The 22,585-nt window shown below is 39.7% G+C and overlaps 1 pseudogene; it reads left to right on the forward strand.

The window, feature by feature from the left end:
• Positions 1-14,570: 14,570 nt before the first annotated feature.
• LOC133229558 (superkiller complex protein 8-like) lies at positions 14,571-17,474 on the forward strand (annotated as a pseudogene).
• The last annotated feature ends 5,111 nt before the right edge of the window (positions 17,475-22,585 follow it).

The raw sequence follows: 22,585 nt of genomic DNA on the forward strand, positions 1-22,585 counted from the left end.
AATAAACTTAAAGCTGTAGGGGAAAAAATAGATTATGATACTGGGAGTAGGTAGTAAATTTTTTCTCAAGTAGTGATAAAGTTTTTTTTTATATTGGTATATAGTTGATTTAGTGATTTCTTAAATAGAATATAAAAAATACAATGCCACTGAGGGAAAAATTGATAATTTGATCACATTGAACTTAAGAACTTGTATTTGTCAAAAGGCACTAAAATAATATGCAAGAGCATCCACACCCACAGAGTGGGGAAAGATATTTGCAGTGCATATATCTGATGAAGCCTTCCTATCCAGAATAAAGAGTTCCAAATCAATATGAAAGTGAGGAAAAGGCTTGAACTGCACTTCACGAAAGGTAGATCCAGGTGACCCCAAAACATGAAAAGGTGCTCACCCTCTTGAGTTATTTTGCCTTATTTTAGTTTATCCAACTACTCATAGTTCCATTAAATTTGAAGTTACACCAAGATGTTTTATTGGGTTCTGATTGATCATTTTTGGCAAGAATATTTGCCAAAGTAGTATTAGGTGACATTGTATACATTAGAAAGCATACAATGTTGGATTTTTTCCAGTGTTTTGAATGCTAAATGTTATCACTTGGTTATAGTGCTGCACACTAGATACCACCATTTTAGAGATCAATTTTACAGTTAATTTGTGTGACACTATTTTATCACCTCCCTTTTGATGTTTATAAGCTCATTTGTATGTCCTGATTAATAATCAAAATAGTATTCTTTCAAATATCCCCTCCCCCATGGAATACAAGGAATATATCTGGAAATACATTTTAGATTTGGTTATGAACTGTAGTCTTCAACCAAAGCTTCCATGGGAAGCGGGGGTTGCTAAGACACTCGGGCTGCAAAATTCCCCACAAGGACTCGTGGGCATTCAAAAGATAGGATTAAGGTTTATTATAGTGACTGCTACAGATTAAATCAGAAAAAGGAACATTCATATGGGTAATGAGGTACTAGGCACAAGATTCCAGATTCATTAGAATTACAGGGGGACATGCTTAAGCTCATAGCAATGATACATGACAACATGTTCATGGTGCCAAATAGGGAAGCCCATCTGAACCTTGTGTTCACAGTTTTTACCAGTGTGTGTGTGTGTGTGTGTGTGTGTGTGTGTGTGTGTGTGTGTGTGCGCGCGCACGCATGCGCACACATGGTGGTCTTGTAGTGCCCACACAACTGAATGTAACTGTTCCAACTCCAGGCCCATAAAGGTCAAATGGATATGGCTTGCTGAGGACTTTGGTCATACAAAAACAGTTTTTCAGCATGATTTTCACTGTTAGCATTAACTATCAGGGCTTCTCTAGTGGCTCAGATGGTAAAGAATCTGCCTGCAGTGCAGGAAACTCAGGTTCAATCCTTGGGTCGGAAAGATCTTTTGGAGAAGGGAATGGCAACCCACTCCAGTGTTCTTGCCTGGAGAATTGTATGGACAGAGGGCCTGGTGGGCTACAGTCAGTAGGGTCACAAATAGTCAGACATGACTGAGCGACTAACACTTTCACTTTCAAACCAATATAGCCTATCAGGGCAGATACTCCAACGACTCAGGGTCAGTCAGTTCAGTCGCTCAGTCGTGTCTGACTCTTTGTGCCTGCCTGGACTGCAGCACACCAGGCTTCCCTGTCCATCACCAACTCCCGGAGCTTGCTCAAACTCATGTTCTTCGAGTCAGTGATGCCATCCAACCATCTCATCCTCTGTCGCCCCTCCTTCTCCTCCTGCCTTCCATCTTTCCCAGCATCAGGGTCTTTTCTAGTGAGTCAGTTCTTCACATCAGGTGGGCAGAGTATTGGAGTTTCAGCTTCAGCATCAGTCCTTCCAATCAATATTCAGGACTAATTTCCTTAGAATGGACTGGTTGGATCTCCTTGCAGTCCAAGGGACTCTCAAGAGTCTTCTCCAACACTGTGGTTCGAAAGCAATAATTCTTCGGCGCTCAGCTTTCTTTATAGTTCAACTCTCGCATCCATACATGACTACTGGAAAAATCATAGCTTTGACTAGACGGACCTTTCTTGGCAAAGTAATGTCTCTGCTTTTTAATATGCTGTCTAGGTTGGTCATAGCTTTTCTTCCAAGGAGCAAGCATCTTTTAATTTCATGGCTGCAGTCACCATCTGCAGTGACTTTGGAGCCCCCCAAAATAAAGTCTCTCACTGTTTCCACTGTTTACCCATCTATTTGCCACAAAGTGATAGGACCAGATGCCTTGATCTTAGTTTTCTGAATGTTGAGTTTTAAGGACTCAGGTTATCTCCTCTTAACACAGGCCTTTCTTTGGAATGTAGTACTTGAGCACATCGGTCTTCTGAGTTAGCTCTCTATTGTACGCTCAGCTAGTTTTCATCATCCTGATTTAGATAACCTGCTGCCTTTCATATATTATAAAATATCCATGTAATAAATGATAAGGGAGAATATTGAGGACATGGAAAATGTTTGAGAAATACTGTCAGAAAAGTCAGGTTACAAAGCCATATGTAGGATATGATACTATCTGTAAAGTATCTGCATATTTCAATATAGAATTACAGACCATTAGACTTAACAAAAATTCTAGAGTGTTATACACCCGTATATTAACAATTTTTATCTTTTTGCTTTGATCTTGCTGGAGGCTCTTTTAAGTATATCATAGTTTTTGGTTCAGTGGCCATGCCTTACTTGAAATATATAGGTGTGTAAACATTTTTTATGTTTTAATAGAAAGCTATCCTCCAAAAAAAAGTTCATTTATTAAAACCATTATGTTCATGCATGTGGATTTCTGTCTATAAAATGGGGATGTCCTTGAGTAGAGTCTAATAAAAACTGATGTTGGACTCATTTCTACATCCTTTTTCAGATCTTCTTTACAGAAATATTTCTCTCTGTGTTAGTCATGATATACTCCAGATATCTGCTAAGTTAGCCCATTACTCTCACTTTGCATCCAACATCATTAGAATAAAAAATGTAAGGTATAACTTACAGCATAAATTCCTTCCCTTCATCCCATCTCATCAGTTAGGCTTAATTTAATTAAGATCTGATCATGGTAACTGTAATAAGAATGACATCACTACATCATATTTCCAGGTTATGTCTTGTTAGCAGCCCCTAATCCTTAATACATTTATTCCTGTTGAGAGGTTATCTTACTACATTATGAGACACTTTAGAAACTATGTCATTTTAGTCTATCACCTCAAATACTTTAATTGTAGGATCTGGCATGCTGTAGGTAATTAGTAAAGGTATGATTGTTTTGTCCCAAATTCTACTTCTAGCAGTCAAGGAAATATCTGTAGAAATTTATGACATGAAAGAACATTCAACATATATTTTGGATAACCAAACATTAAAAAAATTCTAACAATAGGCAACAGATTAATTAATTTGGTTCTGCTATATAAAGACAAATATACTATTTTTAGTCATAATGATTTTAGTCTGCATTAATTGCTGAAGAATTAGTGAGTAGGTTTAAAATAAACATGTAATTTGGAGATGGTATCTTGTTGAAATTTAGATCATATGGTCTCTTGTCAGATTTTTAAAATATGAAACAGTTCACAGTGTTTATGACATCTTAATGCCTTGTTTTTTCATTGATAAATGTAGAATATCACCTACTACATATGAGTATTGTGAAAAAAGATACTCTATAAAATAGTATTTTATCCCACTATATTAGTGTAAATTAGCTGGTTTTACTGATGTGAAGATGTTACATGTCCTCAAATTAAATATAAAAGAGTCTTAATAGTACTGTTATTATACTATTAATAAAATTTGTTTCTCATGCCTGCTATTTCTTATAGTGCTAATAACATCCACCCCAATTTAGTAAAGTGTGAGAGTGCATTTATTCTTATTAAAGAAATTTATTTTTAATCAGAAAAGAGTTTTGAAATACAAACCCAACCCACATTGCCTGAGACTGGCCTTGGCTCAATTAATAGAACCTGAAACTATAAGGAAAAAAAGGGAAAAGGGGCCTTTTTAAACTCAAGTGAGTAAACTTAACTTATTCCAATTGTTATTTATAAGCTAATAAGTTTTATATTGAAATACTTGATTCATGAGTAGGTTTTAAAATGAAACTATGAGATATCTGATTCTATCTTTATGCAAAAATTAATTTGTAAATGAGCTATATTTATTCATTGGAAAAGACCCTGATGCTGGAAAAGATTGAAGGCAGGAGGAGAAGGGGATGACAGAGGATGAGATGGTTGGATGGCATCACGGACTCAAAGGACATGAATTTGAGCAAGTTCCTGGAGTTGGTGATGGAGGGGGAAGCCTGGCATGCTGCAGTCCACGGGGTTGCAGAGAGTTGGACACAACTGAGCTACTGAACTGAACTGAAAGAAAAGTAATTACTTACAAATCAAACATTTCTAAATACAACAGAAGCTAACCTAAAGTTTGAAAGGATCACATGACCCAGGACTAATTTTTTATTTTATTTTATGAGTGAAAATGTTTAAATTTGTTGGTTTAATTAATACAGACATGTCTTTAGAGTCATCAGTATGAAGTATAATACATTGAATGTACATTACTGAAAGTCAGTAAATTCATAATATGTCTCAAAATTTATCAGCAAGAAATATTGGGATGATAATATTTTTGTAACTAATAATAGAGATAAATGCAATAGAAGATTTTAAGTGAATTCTTCAGAAATAATTATGTTTTGGTTTTTCCATATTTTTGGTAACTTAAAACTCTAGAAGATGTAATAGGCATACAGAAGGAGATGGTATGTGAGGTCGCAGCATGAGCTCTGCACTTCAGATTAGAGTAGAGAACTCAGCACACCCAGGGAAATGACACCCATGTAACTAGTATATTTTTTGTTTCCTTGTTTTGCTTTGTTTTTCTCTAACATGAATCACTGTTTACCTTACTTCTCATTTAAAATTTTCCAAAAGATCCAATCCAACCTTTTATGTTTTTTTTTTTTTGGCGGGGGGGAGGGGGTGGGGGCACTTTGCTGGCATACAGGATCCTAGTTCCCCAGACGAGGGATCCAACCCGTGCATCCCACCCCCTCTCCCTTACCCTCACCCCCTACCCCACCACTGCTGTAGAAGTGAGGAGTTTTAACCACTTGACCACCACCTGGGAAATCCCCAATCCAACTTTTTGATCAAAGAAAACTATATTTCTAATAGATGTGGACACATTCACAAGAAAATTGAGTTTCCTTGAAGCTTTGAACCTTACTGAACTCTTTTTTGGAGGTCTGGAGAAAGAGTTTTCCACAGCAAACTGCCTAAAAATCTACAGTTCCACATTTCTGATTCTGGCTTCTTAAAAATAAGTAATAGGTTTTCAAAAATTATTTAGGAGTATCAGGAATTTCATACTGTTCATACTGTTCATGGGGTTCTCAAGGCAAGAATACTGAAGTGGCTTGCCATTCCCTTCTCCAGTGGACCACATTCTGTCAGATCTCTCCACCATGACCCGCCCATCTTGGGTTGCCCCACGGGCATGGCTTAGTTTCATTGAGTTAGACAAGGCTGTGGTCCTAGTGTGATTAGATTGACTAGTTTTCTGTGAGTATGGTTTCAGTGTGTTTGCCCTCTGATGCCCTCTTGCAACACCTACCGTCCTACTTGGGTTTCTCTTACCTTGGACGTGGGGTATCTCTTCATGGCTGCACCAGCAAAGCACAGCCGCTGCTCCTTACCTTGGACCAGGGGTATCTCCTCACCGCCGCCCTTCCAGACCTTCAACGTGGGATAGCTCCTCTAGGCCCTCCTGTGCCCGCGCAGCCACGGTGTGGGGTTGGTCCTCCCAGCCACCGCCCCTGGCCTCGGGCATGGGGTTGCTCCTCCCGGCCGCCGCCCTTGGCCTCGGGCTTAAGGGCATGGGGTATCTCCTCCCGGCTGCCGCCCCTGACCTCGGACGCGGGGTAACTCCTCTCATCGCTCCCCCCTGACCTCGGACGCTGGGTATCTCCTCTCGGCCGCCCCCCCTTACCTCGGACCTGGGGTAGCTCCTCTTGGCCGCCCCCCCGACCTCAGACGTGGGGTAGCTCCTCTTGGCCGCCCCCCCTGACCTCGGACGTGGGGTAGCTCCTCTTGGCCATTCCTGCGCCGTCGCAGTCTGGCACTCTCGGCCGCTGCCCCTGACCTCGGACGTGGGGTAGCTCCTCTCGGCCATTCCTGCGCTGTCGCAGTCTGGCACTCTCGGCCGCTGCCCCTGATCTCGGACGTGGGGTAGCTCCTCTCGCCTGCGCTTTGGCGCGCCCGTCGCGGCCGCCTGCGCTTTAGCTAAACAGTTCTATGAAGACCTACAAGACCTTTTAGAACTAACACCCAAAAAAGATGTCCTTTTCATTATAGGGGACTGGAATGCAAAAGTAGGAACTCAAGAAACACCTGGAGTGACAGGCAAATTTGGCCTTGGAATACGGAATGAAGCAGGGCAAAGACTAATAGAGTTTTGCCAAGAAAATGCACTGGTCATAACAAACACCCTCTTCCAACAACACAAGAGAAGACTCTATACGTGGACATCACCAGATGGGTAACACGGAAATCAGACTGATTATATTCTTTGCAGCCAAAGATGGAGAAGCTCTATACAGTCAGCAAAAACAAGACCAAGAGCTGACTGTGGCTCAGACCATGAACTCCTTATTGCCAAATTCAGACTTAAATTGAACAAAGTAGGGAAAACCACTAGACCGTTCAGGTATGACCTAAATCAAATCCCTTATGATTATACAGTGGAAGTGAGAAATAAATTTAAAGGCCTAGATCTGATAGATAGAGTGCCTGATGAACTATGGAATGAGGTTCGTGACATTGTACAGGAGACAGGGATCAAGACCATCCCCATGGAAAAGAAATGCAAAAAAGCAAAATGGCTGTCTGGGGAGGCCTTACAAATAGCTGTGAAAAGAAGAGAAGCGAAAAGCAAAGGAGAAAAGGAAAGATATAAACATCTGAATGCAGAGTTCCAAAGAATAGCAAGAAGAGATAAGAAAGCCTTCTAAAGCGATCAATGCAAAGAAATAGAGGAAAACAACAGAATGGGAAAGACTAGAGATCTCTTCAAGAAAATCAGAGATCCCAAAGGAACATTTCATGCAAAGATGGGCTCGATAAAGGACAGGAATGGTATGGACCTAACAGAAGCAGAAGATATTAAGAAGAGATGGCAAGTATACACAGAAGAACTGTACAAAAAAGATCTTCACGACCCAGATAATCACGATGGTGTGATCACTGAACTAGAGCTAGACATCCTGGAATGTGAAGTCAAGTGGGCCTTAGAAAGCATCACTACGAACAAAGCTAGTGGAGGTGATGGAATTCCAGTTGAGCTATTCCAAATCCTGAAAGATGATGCTGTGAAAGTGCTGCACTCAATATGCCAGCACATTTGGAAAACTCAGCAGTGGCCACAGGACTGGAAAAGTCAGTTTTCATTCCAAACCCAAAGAAGGGCGATGCCAAAGAATGCTCACACTATTGCACAATTGCACTCATCTCACACGCTAGTAAAGTAATGCTCAAAATTCTCCAAGCCAGGCTTCAGCAATATGTGAACCGTGAACTTCCTGATGTTCAAGCTGGTTTTAGAAAAGGCAGAGGAACCAGAGATCAAATTGCCAACATCTGCTGGATCATGGAAAAAGCAAGAGAGTTCCAGAAAAACATCTATTTCTGCTTTCTTGACTATGCCAAAGCCTTTGACTGTGTGGATCACAATAAACTGGAAAATTCTGAAAGAGATGGGAATACCAGACCACCTGATCTGCCTCTTGAGAAATTTGTATGCAGGTCAGGAAGCAACAGTTAAAACTGGACATGGAACAACAGACTGTTTCCAAATAGGAAAAGGAGTATGTCAAGGCTGTATATTGTCACCTTGTTTATTTAACTTCTATGCAGAGTACATCATGAGAAACACTGGACTGGAAGAAACACAAGCTGGAATCAAGATTGCCGGGAGAAATATCAATAACCTCAGATATGCAGATGACACCACCCTTATGGCAGAAAGTGAAGAGGAACTAAAAAGCCTCTTGATGAAGGTGAAAGTGGGGAGTGAAAAAGTTGGCCTAAAGCTCAACATTCAGAAAACGAAGACCATGGCATCTGGTCCCATCACTTCATGGGAAATAGATGGGGAAACAGTGGAAACAGTGTCAGACTTTATTTTTTGGGCTCCAAAATCACTGCAGATGGTGACTGCAGCCATGAAATTAAAAGACACTTACTCCTTGGAAGGAAAGTTATGACCAACCTAGATAGCATATTCAAAAGCAGAGACATTACTTTGCCAACAAAGGTCCATCTAGTCAAGGCTATGGTTTTTCCTGTGGTCATGTATGGATGTGAGAGTTGGACTGTGAAGAAGGCTGAGCGCCGAAGAATTGATGCTTTTGAACTGTGGTGTTGGAGAAGACTCTTGAGAGTCCCTTGGACTGCAAGGAGATCCAACCAGTCCATTCTGAAGGAGATCAGCCGTGGGATTTCTTTGGAAGGAATGATGCTAAAGCTGAAACTCCAGTATTTTGGCCACCTCATGCGAAGAGTTGACTCATTGGAAAAGACTCTGATGCTGGGAGGGTTTGCGGGCAAGAGGAGAAGGGGATGACAGAGGATGAGATGGCTGGATGGCATCACTGACTCGATGGACATGAGTCTCGGTGAACTCTGGGAGTTGGTGATGGACAGGGAGGCCTGGCGTGCTGTGATTCATGGGGTTGCAAAGAGTCAGACATGACTGAGCGACTGATCTGATCTGATCAGGAATTTCTATGCTTGAGACGTGGTGGAAACTTGTGTTGGGAAAATAACTTCAATTTAATGCTTCTATATCTGTCCCCTTGTTCATTTTTCTTCACTTAAGATAGAAAATGTTATGAAACTTACCCAATATCCCCTTTTAGTCCTGGGTACTTTTTTCCAATTCCAGATATTAATGGGACCCCTGAGTCTTAGATTATCTGGCTCTCAAGGAAGGAATAAATAATCAACTAACTGAATATGATTTTGATGCGATCTAGTTCTCCTGATGTTTAACATGACATGATGATGTATGCCCCTTCCAGAAAAGAATTACTATAGACCGCAATTCCTGAAGTCAGTGATCTTGAAAAGGACCCAAAGCTACTCTATTCTTGTTTACAATGAGAATACACTAAAAGGTAGTCTCACTTTATCCAATAAGACCTGGAAACATGGCTTTGCCACTAAACAGTGTAACTTGTATCTGTTTTGATCTCAGAAGCTTCAGTTCTAAAATGGAAATACAGGAACTTCCCTGGTGGTTCAGTGGTTGAGAATCCACCTCCTAATGCAGAAACACGGGTTTGATCCCTGGTTGGGGAAGATACCACATGCCACGGGGAAACCAAGTCCCTGCACCACAACTACTGAAGCCAGGGAGCCCTTGAACCCACCAGCGGCAAGAGAAGCCGTCACAATGAGAAGCAGAAGCACAGCAACTAGAGAAAGCCTCGTGGGCAACAATGAAGGTGCAAAGCAATGAAGAAGACCTAACAGCCAAAAATGAAATAAATGATTAAAAACAAAATAAGATGGAAATATGCTAAGCATCTGTAACATTTCAGGTGTAACTGGAATTTTAGAAAGATATGTGCACTCCAACATGCATACACACACAAATACATACACAAACGTACAGCATGGGTAGATTATGAACCCACGTTCGGGTGCTTACCTGTCAGGCGCTCTATGACCTTGGGCGTCCCATCACTGACTCAACAGGGTGGACCCTCACACATAGTCCTGAGCCCTCGTAAAACATGATCTCTGCAGTCATCTCTTCAGAATTCGGGGCGGTGCCAAGCCACTGGGGGTCGCCTCTTCCTAACCCTGGGAACCACTCAGCTTAGCCTCGGCCTCAGGTCCGACCGAGAGCAGCGGGCAGAGATAAGCGGTGCGCACGCGCAGTCCGGTCTCAGAATTCTCCGGGCGGGCTGGGAGCGGCGGCTTAGCTTTGGGACTTCCTAAGCCAGACCGTAGCTCCCACAGTCGACGAGGTGTCTTCGACCTCAGGTATTTTTTCCGTGCCCCTGTTGCGCGCTGCGCGCGAGTGGCGCTTTTCCGAGGAAGAATCCGGCATGAGTCGCCGCAGAAACGACTGTGCACAGGTAGCCCGAGCCGGAGGAAGGCGGTGAGTGGAGGTGAGTGGAATTTCTGGAGGCGCTCCAAGCGTGGGCGCCCCGAGCGCCGTCGTAGGAATCCCCCAGCCCCCTCGGTCCTGTGGGCGCTTGAGCAGCGGGGAGGGTGGTTGCAGCCCTGAGAGAAAGTCTGGACGGCTGCGTGGCTGTGAGAGGCCTTGCTCCGTGCGAAGGGCCACGGGGCAGTTCCACGGCGGTGGGTGCCATTTCGAGCCCGGACGAGGTGCCTGGTTATCCTTGCCTGACGGGGATCAAAGGTGCATGTCCTTTATGTGAACGTGAATTGCGGTAGCCTCGTGGTGAATATCTCAGTGACCCATGGCTCTGAGCTCCCTCCTGCTTCCTCTCCTGTCAGCACCTACGACTGCCACAGAGAAATCACTCCAAGTGGGAAACCAGATGCTAAGCCCTCGATGAAGGGTTTTGGTAAGAAGGTACAGACTGGCTTTTAGTATGGGAATTTTAAATTAGGGATTGTCCCCGAGTCACGATTCTAGGAAGGAATGGATAGACTCTAAGAATGGGGTTCCTTCCTGGGACAGTTGTTTCTGGGTTCATTGGTACATTTGAGGATGACAACGTTTCTTGAGCTGTGAAGACATTAACCTACTGTGAGCACCCTCTTCTTATTTCATTTTGGTTTTCTGTATGAGGTCGCAACCGATGGAGCCACAGAGGGTGTATTGTAATAAATAATAAATACTCAGCGTGTGGTGACTCTGATTATTTCCCTGCAGGTTTCTGTAGCTAAGAAGCAAGAAAAATGTCAGGTTAATTATGACTTGTGTTTGCTAGTTAAGCGACTGAGCCAGAATTCAGTTGACTAGTTCTTAACCAAAGTTCTTTTGCTTGAATTTATGGGTATAGAGGGAACCATAACTCCCCAAATTTTATAGATAATCGCTATATATATTTGTAATTTCCATTTTTCAAAGGTGTACACAATTCAAAAGATTTAGACCTGGGTTTTTATCTAGAATAAAAATTTGTTGTATCTTGGGAGAGTTTTGTACAAAATTAGTGATCAAGATAATGAAAATGATTAAGAAATTCCCATGACATCCATGAGACTATATTATGTAGATAATAAAATTTCTGTTTATGAAACTTATTCGTAATAAGGAAAAATGGCCATGATATAATGTTAAATCATCTTCATATGGGATTTTCTTGATAGTTCAGTGGCTAAGACTCCTAGCTCCCAATGCTGGAGCCCTCCAACCCCCTTTACATCCCTGGTTGGGAAACTAGATCCCACACGCTGCAACTAAGACCTGCTGAATACAAATAAATATTTTAAAAAATCATCTTCTTCATTTAGATGCAACATTTAGATGGTTTATAGTCTTCAAAACAGCCCTCTTTTGTAGGTGGTATTCTTATCCCTTTCTTTGCTGATGTTACAGTTAACATGGGCACTGAGATATTTTTAACTCACAGCTTAAAGTTCGTTTTCAATTCCTGAAAGTCCAACAACATAGCTTGTGTCTTAATTTCAACAGTATATTATATTATACATTATCCATGCCTTTTCTTCTTTTTTTAATCCATTATGCCGGTCTCTTTTAAGTGAACAGTTTAATCCATTTAAATTTGAAGTACTTACTGATTAGGAGGGACTTATGCCATTTTACCATTTGTTTTCTGTGTGTCTTGTCTTTTTTATTCCTTGATCCCTCCATTTCTGCCTTCTTTTTGTGTTTAATTGATTGTGCTGTCCTGTTTGATTATCCTTTCTCATTTCTTTTTCTCTATTTTTTAGTTGTTTTCTTAATTGTTATCTTGAGGTATTTATAATGAGCATCTTAAATTTATGACAGCCGAGTTTGAATTAATACCAGCCTAACTTTAATAGTATACAACAAATCTGCTTTTTGTTTGTTTGGGGTTTGTGTGTGTGTGTGTGTGTGTGTGTGTGTGTGTGTGTGTTTTAGTACACTGTGGGTATAGCTCAGTAGTAGAGCATTTGACTGCATACTTTTGAAACCTACCTTGGTCTTCACTGAGTCAATATTGTTTTCCATCATTTCATATGCATTAATTATTAAGGAAACCTTAAGAAAGGCAATGACAAAGAATGCTCAAACTACTGCACAATTGCACTCATCTCACATGCTAGTAAAGTTATGCTTAAAATTCTCCAAGCCAGGCTTCAGCAATACGTGAACCGTGCACTTCCAGATGTTCAAGCTGGTTTTAGAAAAGGCAGAGGAACCAGAGGTCAAATTGCCACCATCGGCTGGATCATTGAAAAAGCAAGAGAGTTCCAGAAAAACATCTGTTTCTGCTTTATTGACTATGCCAAAGCCTTTGACTGTGTGGATCACAATAAACTGTGGAAAATTCTGAAAGAGATGGGAATGCCAGACCACCTGACCTGCCTCTTGAGAAACCTATATGCAGGTCAGGAAGCAACAGTTAGAACTGGACATGGAACAACAGACTGGTTCCAAATAGGAAAAGGAGTACGTCAAGGCTGTATATTGTCACCCCGCTTATTTAACTTATATGCAGAGTACATCATTGGAAACACTGGGCTGGATGAAGCACAAGCTGGAATCGAGATTGCCGGGAGAAATATCAATAACCTCAGATATGCAGATGACACCATGCTTATGACAGAAAGTGAAGAAGAACTAAAGAGCCTCTTGATGAAAGTGAAAGAAGAGAGTGAAAAAGTTAGCTTAAAGCTCAACATTCAGAAAACTAAGATCATAGCATCCAGTCCCATCACTTCATGGCAACTAGATGGAGAAATAGTGGAAACAGTGGCTGACTTTATTTTCTGGGTCCAAAATCACTGCAGATGGTGATTGCAGCCATGAAATTAAAAGACGCTTACTCCTTGGAAGGGAAGTTACGACCAACCTAGATAGCATATTCAAAAGCAGAGACATTACTTTGCCAACAAAGGTCCATCTAGTCAAGGCTATGGTTTTTCCAGTGGTCATGTATGGATGTGAGAGTTGAACTACAAAGAAAGCTGAGCGCTGAAGAATTGATGCTTTTGAACTGTGGTGTTGGAGAAGACTCTTGAGAGTCCCTTGGGCTTCAAGGAGACCCAACCAGTCCATCCTAAAGGAGATCAGTCCTGGGTGTTCATTGAAAGGACTGATTTGGCTACCTCATGCGAAGAGCTGACTTATTGGAAAAGAGCCTGATGCTGGGAAAAATTGAGGGCAGGAGGAGAAGGGGATGACAGAGGATAAGATGGTTGGATGACATCACCGACTCAATGGACATGGGTTTGGGTGAACTCCAGGAGCTGGTGATGGACAGGGAGGCCTGGCGTGGTGCAGTTCATGAGGTTGCAAAGAGTCGGACACGACTGAGCGACTGAACTGAACTGAACTGAGTGGGTCACCGTATTGCAAGCTGTCATATTTTTAACCTGTTGCCTGAGAGATAGTTATTTTTAATTTTTGCCTATCAAAAATTATTCTCTGATGCACATCCTTGTACACATGCTATTAAGTGCCTACAATATTGTAGATCTAGAAGTTGTAAGACTTGGGGTAATACAATCACTAGAAAGCCATAGTTGCTTCCTTTAAAATGCTTATTATCTAAAATGAGGTAAAATCTGAATAGGAGTAAGGTGGTGTGTTCCACTAATTTCAGTGGTCTGTTTCTCTGACTCTGCTTCTCTGTGTCGCTTGATATATTCAGATATTGTTCATAAATACTTATATTGGTCAATCTGATTGTTTTGTTGACAGTGTGTCTGGAATATTTCCCATATCCTTAAATATTTTCCCAACTTCACATTTGGTATCTACTTTGATTTATAACAGTGATGGTTTGTCATATATTTAACTAGTAAGTTTTGCTAGACTCAAAGTCCCGAACACTGACTTTCTATCTTCAAAGTCTTAACCAACTTCATATAAAGCCACAAAAGAGGTCCTTATTAGGATGGTAGTCTTGGAAGGTGGGAATAGAAGGAAGAGGATCTGCTCTGAGCAAAACTGCATTGCCCACTTCTAGGTCTGCATCTTCCTCACCAAAATGATACAGTGCCAGAAAACTTCCTGCTGACATATCTGGGTCTGGCAGAAATGCCTCTGTGCTATGACTTTGTTCCTGGGATTTGGCAGAAGAAGTGGGTTTATCTAGAATCCTAATCTACCCAAATCATGTGTGATGGTAAATAGTTTGGAACCTGGAATGGAAGATTATAATGTTATTAACTTATGTTCTGTTGGGAACACCAAACTGATCTCAAGGTCTTTCTCTTCCACCAGCTCTGGCTTTCTGGACATGTGCTTTTCTGTTAGAGGAACCTTGAGGACTAATCCAGTCTTGCAGGTCTAAAACCATTGTTCATGTAAGTTGATGTTTCTCCCCTTCTTGGAATATGTGTATTTTTTAGATCATTTGAGTATTTTCATTAATTTTTCTAAAGTTTACTACCCAAAGAGGTTCCTCAGATAAGCTGCCTCCCAGCTTTTGTTCTAGTGAAATGTGATACATAATTACCCAGCATCCTCTCAATGTGCCTCAGTCTAAACTAACTAGTGTTGGTGTTGCTGTCACGCAAAGCTGGGTGTCAGATGAGCTGCAGGGCAGTGCAGCCGGGCAGTGAGGTAAGCTGTTTGGCCTTTAACCCTTCCTCCTTGGTTAAGGAGATGACCAACCAGTACAGTGTTCTCTTCAGACAAGAGCACACCCATGATGATGCCATCTGATCAGTTGCCTGAGGGTCAAACAAAGAAGACTCTGAGACAGTGGTCATAGGATCCCTGGATGACCAAGTGAAGGTCTGGAAATGGCGTGATGAGAAACTGGACCTACAGTGGAATCTGGAGAGCCCTCAGCTGAGTGTGTTTTTTGTGGACTTTAGCCACACCCTACCCATTGCTGCATCCCATTCTCTTGATGCTCATATTCTTCTCTGGCAGTTGGAAAAGAGCAAATAAATAAAGTCTGTAGATGCAGGACCTGTGGATGCATGGACTTTGGCCTTTTCTCCCGATTCCCAGAATCTGTCCACAAGAACTCATGTGGGGAAAGTGAACATTTTTGATGTGGAAAGTGGGAAAAATGAGTATTCTTTGGACATAAGAGGAAAATTCATTCTTAGTATTGCATATTGTCCTGATGGGAAGTTTCTGGCCAGTAGAGCCATAGATGGAATCATCAGTATTTTTGATATCACAACTGGGAAACTTCTGCATATACTAGAAGGTCATGATATGCCCATTCGCTCCTTGACTTTTTCCCTGGAGTCACAGATCCTTGTAATTGCTTTGGATGATGGCTCCGTCAAGATCTGTGACATACAACACACCAGTTTGGCTGGCACATTGAGTGTCCCTGCATCCTGGGTGCTGAACGTTGCATTTTGTCCTGGTGACACACACTTGGTTTCCAGTTGATCTGACAAAAGTGTAAAAGTTTGGGATGTTGGAATGAGGACTTGTGTTCACACCTTCTTTGATCATCAGGATCAAGTCTGGGGAGTAAAATACAATGGAAATGGCTCAAAAATTGTGTCTGTTAGAGAAATGACCAGGAAATTCACAATATGATTGTCTAATTTAAAGGTCAAAGTCTTCCAGACTAATGCTACAAAGGGAATGTATAGATTGAGCATGACATCCCTTACCTTTCTGGCTTGTTTAAAAGAAATAGCATTTATTGTAGCAAAAACTTTTGTAGATACATATAAATCTTTTCATGTTTTATTGTAAATGCCATTCATACTTTAACATAAAGTGTTCTTAATGCAAAAAAAAAAAACAAAAAAAAAAACCAAAAAAAAAAACCAAAAAAAACTAGTGTTAATGTTATTACTAAGAAAGTACCCAACATGTCTTACATGCCCATTTTTCTATCAAGGGCAGTGTTGAAGGAGTGAAGGAGATAAGTCCATTAAAGATTTGTCTTTGTAATTTTCCAGATGTAAGATTCCAGAAATTTGGAAGATAAGACAGAAATTTGGTATTGAATGACTTAAATCTCAGTGAATAGTAGTATCTCATAGTTTATGTGAATTAGTGTATATACATGATTGAGATTTGCAAACTTGGAGGTCATGGATCTTGGCAAGAAATCCCTGAAAGGTAAATATCAAGATATTCTGTTGTTGAATGGAACATACTAAATTTGGATGACATATTTCAACATCCTTCCTCAATATTCTTTAACTCTACCTATTAGTTATCTACCTTTGCATAACATATTACTCTGACACTTAGTAGCTTAAAGCAGTAAATGTTTATCTCATGATTTCACTGGTTGAGAAATCTGGACATGGCTTAGTTTGGCTCTAGTTCTCTTTACACTAGTTCTCTTGCAAGGCTATTAAGTTGTTGGGTAGAGTTGCAGTCATCTTAAGGCCAATATTGGGTGTATCCTCTTCTGAGCTCACTCAGATGGTTCCAAGATCCAGTTTCTCATGGGAGAATTGGAGGCCACCCCTGGTTGAGCAAGTGAGACATCAAAAGAGGCAAACAACATGAAAGTCTTAGTCTGCAATCTGCCATCACAAATAACATTTCACCACTTTAATCATATTGTGTTTATTAAAAGCAAGTCACTCAATTCAGCTCATACACATGTGAAGGAGAGTACATAAGGGCATAAATACCAGAAGATGATCATTGGTAGCCTAAGTAATCACTCAGCACAAGCCAAGTGTTCAGTGATAGACGTTAGATGGCAGTAAAAAGAAAATGTATCATCATAAGTAGTAAGTGAATACAGAATCATAGGATTGGAGAAGACCTTACAAATGCTGTGCCTCCTAAATGTGTTCACTTAAATCTGATGTATACATAAGATATAATGTGCCAAAAATTAGGTGGATTTATTTTTTTAAAAACTATAAGATCTGACATAGTGAAGCATTTAATAATTGAGGAAATTCTCAATTTTATATAAACTGTATTTTCTAAATTGGGACTTTATACTGCATTAAAAAAAATAACTGATTAAATTTTCGCTTCTTTAAAAGGCAAAAATTTTCCTTGACAGCTCACGTTTACTGAGAATTTACGTGACAGATACCAATCAGGCATTATCCTCATGTTCACTATTTAATAACCAAATGTTATTATTTTATCTGTTGTTAAATGGTTCAGATACTTAAGAACAAGCCAGGAAATTTTGTCTATTTCAGCAAGCTTCTTCAAAAATACCTATATATTCTGCTTCAGTCCCCTCACATATTATAGATTTTTAGCCTGTGTACTTGCCATATTGCTCTCTTCCTACAGTACAATCCTTATCTTCTCTCCTTCTGTGTTCAAAATATTCCTTTCATTTCCCCATTAATACATAGGTTTGCTGTTTCAGACATCGACATTCAGGGATGTGGCCATACACTTCTCCCAGCAGGAGTGGGAATGTCTCAACCCTGTTCAGAAGAACTTGTACCAGGATGTGATGATGGAGAACTATGATAACTTGGTCTCACTGGGTATGTTTATCAGCCTCAAGTGATTTAGAATAATTTAGAATCTGCTCTTTAAGATATGTATTTTTTTCCACTGTAATTTTTAGGGCTGCCTTTAGGAAACTAGTTAACACTTTCTTATTCTTTTTTACCAAGAAAGTGGTTTCAGCTTTGTCAGGTTGGAAATCACATCTGCATTAAATATCTTTATCCTCCCTCTCCTTCAGTTACATTCATACCTCCTCTGTTCTTAATTACAGTTGCCTTTCTTCCTTTATGAATAGGGTGTGGTTTAGAAATCTTTAGCATTTGTTATATATCATTGTCAAAGAATCCAAATTTCCTATTTATTTATGCTCGGAATTTCTATAGATGTTCCATTTTATTATCTGATCCCCTTGCAGAGAGATTGTCCGGACACAGGGTGCTAAATTGCTCTACTTGCTCTGAAAGAACCCCTACAATTTATATAGCAGTGGGTTAAATAAATGGAATTCATTGAAAACTGAAGAACATGCATTCTATTTTGGAGAAATTTTTTCTGTTTTGCTGTTGAAAGTTATAATCAATGAACATTGCATTTTAAATGGATTTAATATCCTACAGATAGGTCTTCTTGTGTGCTCTTTGTAAAACAACAATATCTATAATGGTGTTAATAGCTAACGTTGTGCTAAGTATTTAATAGGCAAGGCTCTAAGCATTTTATATACATAACATATCAACTTATTTTTTCCTCCTTACTATTCCCATTTTATAAGTGAGTACTGAGGCACAATGGGTTTAAGTGACTTTCCCAAGGTCAGATGCAACTGGAAGGTGCAAAAGCAGGAAGTGAACTAAGGTTCCAGGATCTGTATTTTCAACTAAGGTATTAATACATGCGTTCAGTAAAAAGAGGATATGTGAGTCTATATGTATGTATTCATATATATATATATATATATATATATATATATATATATATATCTATCTTAAACTGACCCTTCCTGATTTCTTGTATTTCATTCCCTTACCGTCTCTTCTAGAAAATCTTATTCAATGTTATTTTGACCTTTTAACTGAGCGATGTTTTATTCTACATTATGTGCCATTTTTTTCTTTGTAAGCAGGACATTCCATTTCTAAGCCAGATGTGATTACATTATTGGAACAAGTAAAAGAGCCATGGATGGTTGTGAGAGAAGAAACAAGAAGATGGTGTGCAGGTCAGTATAAGCAAGTCAAATTATGGGGCCACATCCATGTAAGTAAAAGCCCAGTTGTCAAGGAGACACACATTTGAAATATTGGCTTGGAAAGCTTCATTCATGTTGGAGAAAATACCTTTGATCTAAAGTGGAAATAAATGCTCTGCATGAACTACCCAGTGAATTTTATCTTTATTTCATTAACCACTCTCTTTGTTATTATTCTTACATTTTCCTCCCAGTTCAGTGATGGGCACTGTCCTTCTTCTTCATGCACTTCTTATTTATTTATTTATTTGGCTGCACCAGGTCTTAGTTCTGGCATGAAGGATCTTTTTTTAGTTGCATCTTTAGTTGAGGCATGTGAACTCTTCTGCATGTGGAGTCCAGTTCCCTGACCAGGGATTGAACCTGGGTCCGTTGCGTTCAGAGCATGGAGTCTTAGCCACTGGACCAGCAGGGAAGTCCCCTTATGTACCTTTTAATATGTATTTTGGACTCAAATGTTTTCTACAACCTCTGGGGCACTTAGATTTGTAATATGGCTTCATTAACTAAAAATATATTTATTACTATATCTGGTTAATAAATGGAGTTTGTATTATATTGGGGAAGACAAATAGTAGATAAATAGCAAATAAGTAGATAAATAGCATCACATAGTGAAACATAGTTTGAAGGAGACTACCAAGGATAAGGCAAATTTAGATAATGAGGTAAGATGGTCAGGAACCCTTCTCTGAGGAAGTGATATTTGAGCTGAGACATGGAGGGTAAGGGCCCGAGGCATTTGAGTATATGAGGAAGTCCATTACAAGAAGAATAAACAACACATAAAAAGGCCTGAAGATGAACATGAATGTTGTGTGTTAAGGAGTATGTGGCAGATCGGAATAGAGTTATTGAGGGTTAACTAACAAAACATGAAGTCAATATATTATGGCAGTTCAGGTAACTTAAGGTGTTATTAAGAAGAATTAAAATTGTTTTCTAAGATTATTTAAGAGCCATGATCTGATTAAATTTTTAATATATTTATATATTTTAATACATTATTTCAAAAATCTTATTATTTATGAGACTTAGAAGTCTAGATAAAATAAATATAAAGTTATTAGTTTATTTACTTTCTCATATACTTTTTACATATTTGAAATTTTTTATTAAAAATTTTTGTCCTAATATTAATATATTGGAGTTTTTCTTATTTCTTTCTAGGTTAATATTCTGAAATTATTTTTTCTTTTATCTCTACTATGTTCCTGAGCTCTATCACTTCATTTCTGAGTTTTTCTAATTCTGATTTATGTTCTTTCAGCTCTTATAGCATATCAGAAAATTCAGAACACTTAATACTGTTAAGATGGCAACACTATCCCAAATTCTGTTGCTCAGTTGCTTAGTTGTGTGACTCTTTGTGACCCTATGGACTGTAGCCTGCCAGGCTCCTCTGTCCATGGGATTCTCCAGGCAAGAATACTGGAGTAGGTTGCCATTTCCTTCTCCAGGGGAACTTCCTGACCCAGGGATTGAACCAGCGTCTTGCATTGGCAGGCAGATTCTTGACCACTGAGGCACCAGGGAAGACTCTTTAAACCATAATTTTAAAATTCTTTTTCAGGAACTGCATATGTCTGCTCTTCTTTAGAGTTGGTTTCTGGCACTTTGTATTGGTCCTTTGATTTCCCTGTTTCTCTGTATCCCTTGTGATTTTTCACTGAGATTTTGGCTTTGTGGAAACAGCCACTTCTCGCAGTCTTTACAGACTGCCCTACTACCTTCACCAGTAAGCCCAACCAGGGGTCCTGGAACCTGTCAACCACCTTTTCTTGGGATGCATCTTCTTTGGGGTTGTGTGTATGCTTTTATTTTAGTATAAATGGATGCTTCTGACATCTTAATTTCCTGTTTCTTCTGAGGACCTTTTAGTTTCTCTTGTATTCCTCTACCCTTGATCTTTTGCTCCTCCTGGTGCCTGCCCATGGAAATGCATATTCTTTGCTGCCCTAACATGCTGCAGTACTCAACTGGGTTTTCAGTGGCCTCCAATGTGATGCACAAACTATGCCACCATTCCCACTGGCAAACCAAGCCAGATAAGACAAAAACCAGTTCCTTGGGCAGCCCCCAGAGAAGGCAGAATGTTGGACACAAGTTCCACGTTTTTCCTGTCCTGAGGAAGGAGCCAGAAATTAGGAGTAGGTGGGCTTCCCAGGTGGCTCAGTTGGTAAAGCATCCACCTGCTAATGCAGGAGATGCAACAGACTCAGGTTCAATTCCTGGATCGGGAAGACTCCCTGAAGGAGGAAATGGCAACCCACTCCAGTATTCTTGCCTGGGAAATCCCATGGACAGAGGAGCCTGGTGGGATGCCATCCATAGGGTCACAAAAAGTAGGACATGACTGAACAACTGAGCATGGCACATATTCTTCCCATGACACCTCAGTATACTGGGTGGCAAGAGGGACTCGGGCAAGCAAACTGTAAACAAGCAAACTTCTTGGCTGTCTTTTCTTTTGTTTATGATTTATCTGAGTGCTAGAGCCCCTTAACTAGTTTTTAGAGTAAAGATATTTTGGTACATGTAATCCTGCTGATTCAGTATCTCTTGGGGAGAACGAGGGGCTGTATCTTTATAGTTCACTCTTCCTAATGTCCTGTCTTCCTTTGTTTTAGGTCTTCTGTTTCCATTTCCTGCTTTGTACCGGAGTACTGAAATATTTCTTTAGTATTCATTTTAGTTTTTCTCTTGGCATTTTGACTATTTCTCTTTGAATATTTGTTTTTAGTGTATGTTATGGGGGTTACAATATAAAATATACCTAAGCTTACACAGTCTATTTTTTCAAATATTGTAGCATTTCTTGTAAAATGAAAAAACCTGTAGCTTCAATACATTTATACTTACCTTTTGCTTTATATTATAATTGTCATGTTTATCACATTTACATATATTGAAAACACCACCAGACTGTTAAAAGCTTTGCTTTCCAGTCAAATATATCTGAAATAACTTAAGGGAATAAATGACCTTAATATATTTACCTAGATATTTAACTTTCATGTTGCTATCTTTCATTCCTAAAGATTCTATCAGTGTAAATAACTTCCTGTAGTAATTTTTTTTCAATCAGTTTTTTGCCTCAATCTGTCTCCTTTCCTTTTCAGATTCTATTTGCATCTTTACATATATTACCGCGATAACTTCTATACATCTGTCATGTTTACTTTTTCCTCTGTCATTTCCATTCTGCCTTAAGCTCTCCAGCATTTTTTTTTCTCAAACGTTAAACTTTTTATTTTGTATTGAGGTATAGCCAATTAACAATGTTGTGGTAGTTTCAACAATGTTGTGGTAGTTTTGCCCTGGCTGAGCAAAGGGACTCAGCCATACATATACATGTATCCATTCTCCCCAGCATTTTAGAAGTTACTTATTGTAGTTCTATAGTTGTAATGTTTTCCTTTATGTGGTTTCTTTTTTTCTGTGTTGTCTCAGCATCTGTGATTTATCTTTTACCTTGAAAGGGGATCACATTTTTTTTTGTTGTTCTTTTTACAATTAATAATTTTTAAGTTGTTTTTTGGACATTGTGAGTGCTGTGTTGTGTTGAAATGTTTACATGTTGATACTTTTATTTTAGCAAGTAATTGAAGCAATAAAATTTAGGCTACATGTTATGTCCTGCTGTTTTGGGGCAGTAGTATAATTCTCTGGTTCTGGGCTTAGCTATACTGGTTTGTGTCCTTTTCATGCATACACGATTCATGTTTAGGCTAAGATTTGTACATGTTTC

This window comes from Bos javanicus, chromosome 18 (assembly GCF_032452875.1).
Source record: "Bos javanicus breed banteng chromosome 18, ARS-OSU_banteng_1.0, whole genome shotgun sequence".
NCBI lineage: Eukaryota > Metazoa > Chordata > Mammalia > Artiodactyla > Bovidae > Bos > Bos javanicus.